The sequence below is a fragment of the Myotis lucifugus genome, unplaced genomic scaffold (genome assembly GCF_000147115.1).
Source record: "Myotis lucifugus unplaced genomic scaffold, Myoluc2.0 scaffold_8818, whole genome shotgun sequence".
NCBI lineage: Eukaryota > Metazoa > Chordata > Mammalia > Chiroptera > Vespertilionidae > Myotis > Myotis lucifugus.
The window spans coordinates 1-6,697 of NW_005879866.1; the positions used below are offsets into that span (position 1 = coordinate 1).

The 6,697-nt window shown below is 37.2% G+C and overlaps 1 long non-coding RNA gene across 1 annotated transcript; it reads left to right on the top strand.

Moving 5' to 3' along the window:
- Positions 1-4,968: 4,968 nt before the first annotated feature.
- On the top strand, positions 4,969-6,285 carry LOC102437893. Its single transcript, XR_331092.3, has 3 exons — positions 4,969-5,001; positions 5,403-5,473; positions 6,172-6,285. It is a non-coding gene; the product is annotated as an uncharacterized LOC102437893 (long non-coding RNA).
- Positions 6,286-6,697: the final 412 nt, after the last annotated feature.

Consider the following 6,697-nt stretch of genomic DNA (forward strand, 5'->3'; position numbering starts at 1 on the left):
TGACTCTGAGCTTGAAGGCAAGAACCAAGTTTTAGTCACTATCTTTGTCTTAGGTATAGTCATCTTTGCATTACTAGCACAGTGCCTGAAAATTTGATGGAGTGCAACTCTTTTACCTTTGGGAGCAGATATAGTACACTCTTGCCTTAGAGTGACTTTGTAATGAACCAAACCTATCCTATATATATAAAAAAAAAAAAGCCTAATATGCAAATTGTCCCCTCAACCAGGAGTTTGACCAGGGGGCAGGGCCGGGAAGGGAGGCCTTCCAGGCCGGCAATAGCAGGCGGCCAGGGAAGGGAGGTGCCCCAGCCAGTAGCTGCTAGGAACCCTACCTGTGTACAAATTTTGTGCACTGGGCCTCTAGTATATTATAGAAAAGCATTCTTAGGCCATACAAAAACAGGTGGCAGACTAGAATTGGGCTCACAAGCAGTCATTTGCCAACCCCAATCTAGACTAATCCTTGTGTGATTGATTTTTTAAGTCTGAGTAGATAGGCTTTTACTTTTTATCCTTATAATCTTATTGATTGCAACCCATCTTTCTAGCTTGCTCAGATGTTTTTGTGTGCTGATTCTGTCATCTGGCATATTAGCCAATTTGTGTCATCTGCAAATTGCTAAGCATACTTTTTTCATCCTTAATTAATAAAAATGTTGAATGGGGACAAGGATAGAGGTCTTCCACAGAAGTATTATTTTGTTCTGTTAATCATCATTCTTTTAGTATAGCCATTCAGAGTCATAAATATCTACCTAAAGTACCACCTGTCAGCCAACCCACATTTCTCCATCTGTTCCATAGGATATCTTGAGAAGCTTTATCTGAAGTTTTGTTGAAATGTTCAGAAAATATTCCTAATTGGTAGTGACTCCATTAAACAAATGTATAGGTATGGTGTAACTTTTGTGACCTAAAGTTACTTCTGCTTCCTATTTTACTACATTCTTATTTACCTTTTCAAAGCCATAATTTTAATAATGAAATTTAATAATTTTGTTGAGAATTAACATCCAAGTTCATCAATCTATTATTTTTAGGAATTCACAATCTTCTCAAACTAAGGGTTAATATTTATCTAATACCAGTCCTCTGGTACCAGTAGTAATAAAAGCAAGAAAAATGCACGAATAAAAAATATTAGAATATATGCCTTCTTCTTGACCAGTCTTACCACAGTTTTAATATTGTCATACTAGATTTCAAAATCACAATAAAAAAAATGAATTTTATGCCAATAAATATAAAAACTAAGAAGAAATGGATAATTTTCTATAAAATATAAATTCCAAAATTGTTTCAAGAAGGTGTAGAAAACTTGCCCAGGCCAGGTAGCTCAGTTGGTTAGAGCGTCATCCAAATACACAAGTTCAATCCCTTGTCAGGGTACATATAAGATTCAACCAATGAATGCATGAAGGGGTGGAATAACATCAGTGTTTCTCCCTTCCTTTCTCAAGTTAATTTTAAAAAGAAGGTGCATGCCGAAACCGGTTTGGTTCAGTGGATAGAGCGTCGGCCTGCGGACTCAAGGGTCCCAGGTTCGATTCCAGTCAAGGGCATGTACCTGGGTTGCGGGCACATCCCCAGTGGGAGATGTGCAGGAGGCAGCTGATCGATGTTTCTCTCTCATTGATGTTTCTAGCTCTCTATCTCTCTCCCTTCCTCTCTGTAAAAAAATCAATAAAATATATTTTAAAAAAAATAAAAATAAAAATAAAAAGAAGGTGCAGAAAACTTGAACTATTGAACTTGAAATAGTCAAAAAAAAATCTACATACACACACTTTATCAGGCTTATAGGGTAAATAACCCCTATCTTTTAAAAATTATATATATTTACTGATTTCAGAGAGAATGGGGGAGGTAGAAAGAGATAGAAACATCAATGATGAGAAAAAGCATTAATTGGCTGCCTCCTGTATGCCCCACACTGGGGATCAAGCCTGCAACCTGGGTATATGTCCTGACCAGGAATCAAGCCGTGACCTCCTGGTTCACAGGTCAACACTCACCCACTGAACCACACCAGCCGGGTATAAGAAGTCAGTTTTGATTCCTGGTGTTCACCTAAATGTAATGTGTTTTTTGCTTTCTCTGTTTTCCCCCTCTTTAATCTTCAGCAATTGACTAAGACATGTCTAGGTAGAATCTTCTTTGTATTTATCCAATTTAGGGTTCATGAACTTCTTGATCTGTGGGCTTATGTCTTTCACAGATTTTGGGAAAATTTCTGCCATATCTCTTCATCTACACCAGGGGTCCTCAAACTTTTTAAACAGGGGGCCAGTTCACTGTCCCTCAGACTGTTGGAGGGCCGGACTGTAGTTTAAAAAAAACTATGAACAAATTCCTATGCACACTGCACATATCTTATTTTGAAGTAAAAAAAACAAAACGGGAACAAATACAATATTTGTATTTGCATGTGGCCCACGGGCCGTAGTTTGAGGACCCCTGATCTACACTGTTCTCTATCTCCTCTCCTTCTGGGACTCCAATTACATGTATTTCAGGATAGTTTGATAGTGTTTCTCAGGTTTCTGATACTTTTCTATTCTGTTATTTTCATGTACTGTATATCTGTGTTTCATTTTGGATCATTTCAATTGACCCATCTTTAAGTTCACTGACCCATTTTTATGCTGGGTCCAATCTGATGTTGAGCCCATCTAATAAAATTTTTACTTCAAGTATTGTACTTTTCAGTTTTAGAATTCCTGTTTCAGTTTCTCTGCTAAAATTCCCTTTCTGTTCACCCATTTGTCCATATTTTCACTAAATTCTCTAACAGATATATAGCAGTCATCTTTATCTATGTCTGCTGATTCCAGCACCTGGGTCATCTATAGATCTGCTTCAAATGACTTTGTATATTGGACATTGTGTTTAAATGAATAGACACAGCATATAATTTTTAAAAAATTTTATTGCTGAAAGTATTATAGATGTCCCCTTTTCCCCCCATTGAGCCACTCCACCTTGATTTTGCCCCCTCCCCAGGCCTTCACTGTACTATTGTCTGTGTCCATGGGTTATGCATATATGCATATAAATTCTTTGGTTAATCTCTTTTTTTTTAAAATATATATATTTTATTGATTTTTTACAGAGAAGAAGGGAGAGGGATAGAGAGCCAGAAACATCGATGAGAGAGATCGATCAGCTGCCTACTGCATGCCCCCCAGGGGGGGCGTGCCCGCAACCAAGGTACATGCCCCCGACCAGAATCGAACTGGGACCCTGGTCGCAGGCCAACGCTTATCACTGAGCCAAACCGGTTTGGCTGGTTAATCTCTTTATATAAGGTTAGCCCCCTTCCCCGAGAGAATACACTATTTTCTTTGTCTGGGAGCTAGAATAAGGAGCAAATCACTTCAGTCCCCCTAGGAATTGTGCTAGGATTGGTTTCAGCTGTAGTTTTATTTAAATAGTTCAGTTTAGCCATGGCTGGTTTGGGTCAGTAGATAGAGTGTCAGCCTGCAGACTAAGGGTCCTGGGTTCGATTCTGGTCAGGGGCACATGCCAGGGTTGTGGGCTTGATCCCCAGTCAGGCGGCATGCAGGAGGCAGCTAATCAGTGATTCTCTGCTATCATTGATGTTTCTCTCTCTCCCTCTCCTTCCCTGAAATCAATAAAAATCTATTTTTTAAAAAATTAAATACTTCAGTTTACCTCTGATTTTAGATATTTGGGAGTGAGATTAGGTCCCTCCTTCATAAGGGTTTTGGGATGTAAGTACCTGAAATCACAGAAATTTTTTGCTTTTCAGTTCATACCAACTTCCTCTGAAGCTCTATTTAGGGGCTGATTTAAAAAAAAATCTTATTAGGAGTTAAACAGGGTGGGGGTTAAGATGCACTTTACTTAGTTACACTTCAACTCAGTTACACACAACCACATGCATAAATCTCAAAAACCTAATAATGAGTGAAAGAAGCCAGATACAAAGGAGTACAATCTGTATGATTCCATGAATATAAAGTTCAGGCAAAATTAATCTATGGTGTTAGAAATAAGGACCATGCTTTACCTTTAAAAAGGAAGGAGGAGGAGTGCTTGAAAGAGGGTATGAAGAGGGCTTCTTAAATGCTGATAATGTTCTAGTTCTTTACCTGGGTGGCAGTTACCTGGGTAGTGGTTACTGGGGTGTGTTTACCTTGTGAAAATTTGTTGTGCTATATACTTATGATTTGTATCTATAACTATATGTATGTTATAGTTCAATAGCAAAAAAAGAAAGTGTGTGTGAGAGGTGGGGAGACTCCTACACAAAAAAAACAAAGTTACAAAAAAAAAAAATCAAACCACAGAGTAGAAGATATTTACAACATATAATAATGGATTTCTATCCTGAATATTTTATTTTAAAAATACCTACAAATAAAAAAGAAATGGACAAAAACTTTTTTTTAGAGCAATCCAATAGAAAAATGAGCCAAGGATAAGAAAAATCAAATAACAGAAGAAGAGGCCTGAATGGCCCATAAACATGATAATGGTATTCAGCTTCACTAATAATCATGGAAATACAAATTGAAATCTTATTGAGATACCATTTCACACCAATGAGATTGACTATAGCCAAAAGTCTAACAATACCACATAGATTATGGTTAGACTTTGAGGAAGCAGAAACTCTCATACAATGCTAATGGCAATGAAAATTGTTATAATTTAGAGATCAAATTGATCAATTATTGACTTAAAAACATGCTGATTCTAAGTTTCTGCAATTTTATTTCTATAAAGAGAGTCTTTCTGTCCTGGCCAAATTTTCTCAGTGGTTACAGTGTCAATCCGCAGACTGAAGGGTGGTGGGTTTGATTCCGGTCAAGGGCATGCAAGTACCTCGGTTGAAGGCATGATCCCCAATGCTGGTCCGCGCGCTTGGGAGAGGCAGGCTATTGATGTGTCTCTCTCACATCGATGTTTTTCTCTTTCCCCTCCGTTCCACTCTCTCTAGGAATCAATGGGAAAAACATATTCACTCCTCAGGTGAGGATTTGAAAAAAAGGTAGCAAAAGGAACCATCCAAGTTTTCAAAGAATAGTGCATATTGTTTATGGAGACATATGTATGATAGTAGTATAAAATATAGTTAGGAGGGATATTTATCAGTTTTAGAATAGCTGTTACTTCTGGGCCATAAAGGGAATGGGGCCAGTGAGGGGCTACATATTTCTCAAAAAGAATTTTTTTAAGTAGATATAGCAAAAATGTTAACATTTATTACCTCAGGGCAGTAATGCATAGTTGTTTAATATATATAACATTCTCTGTACTTTGTCATTTGTTTATTTGTAATTGTCTCCTTTTTTAAAAAAAACTGGGATCAGTGTGTAAAGGGTATTGGAAGTCTTCCTCAGGTTTGTAAACACTCTTTTAATTCTTTGTAGATACAGCTTTCCCAGCCACTTTGCATCTATATATTAGTTTTTGCCCTATCATCACCAGATCAAGGAGGAGGGTGAGTGAGATCTAGCAGAATCGTCTCTGTCTTCCTTATCTGTTTTACCCACCAGGGTTCATAGTAGAGCTCAATACTATCTTTTCAGGATGTTTCTATTAAACTTAAAATGTTAGCATACAACATAAATGTCTTTAAGTCCATGACCCAAGTGAGTGATTTAGAATTTGAAAATAAGTAAAAGGATGTCTTCTCTCTTACATTTCTACTCAAAAAAAAGATGATGTTTAAGATATAAATAATATTGCTTGCTATTTCAGTTGATAAATGTATTGATAAATAGTCACAAAGAATCTGTTTTTATGCTCCAGGTTTTTAAAAATAATTTCAGAATTATAATAATTTAAGTAATCTTAAAGAAATTAACCAATTCACTTATGTCACCTTAGCTTTTTAACTATTTCCCTATAATTATTGAGGGCTTTTAATTTTAGAAGCAGAAAAATTATGTAAGTGTAGTCAGGGACTTGTTTTCTGGGGTAGTGTAGTGGAAATACTCATATTTTACAGATTATTCCTGGGAGAGGTCTGAAGTTTACTTATGTAAATAAACATGTTAGCGTCCTTCCCACTTGTTGAATTGCTTGGTTGTTAAGCTGTGTGCTAGGCAACAGGCTTTCTCTCTTCCTCTTCTCAGATAAAGTGCAGAGAATCAAGAAGTAGCTTTTGTTATTCCTGTGTTATTGTTTTATTTGCAGGTTAAACAGTTTAAGATGAGAAAAGTTGATCTCTGTTTGAGCTCTGAAGGGACGGAAGTGATTTTAGCTACATCGAGTGATGAAAAACACCCCCCTGAAAATATAATTGATGGGTAAGAGTTACTATTCGTTCTTCCTTAAAGTCTTGATATTAGGTCAGTGAACCCCTTGAGTACTGGGACTATGTGTTTTATAATAACTAACACTGTTAAACATAGTTTAATAAATGTTTGGGGCAGTAGATAATCTGACAATTTCCACCTTTGGTCTCATTTTTGAAATTAATTCAGTTGTATATGTTTAGGTTTTGATCCTTTTCTTGAAAATTCCTAAACTGACCTTTACAAATAGTTTTTTAAGAAGTAGTTTAGCCCTGGCCGGTTTGGTTCAGTGGATGGAGCGTCGGCCTGCGGACTCAAGGGTCCCAGGTTCGATTCCGGTTGGGGGCATGTGCCTTGGTTGCGGGCACATACCCAGTAGGGAGTGTGCAGCAGGCAGCTGATCGATGTTTCTCTCATTGATGTTT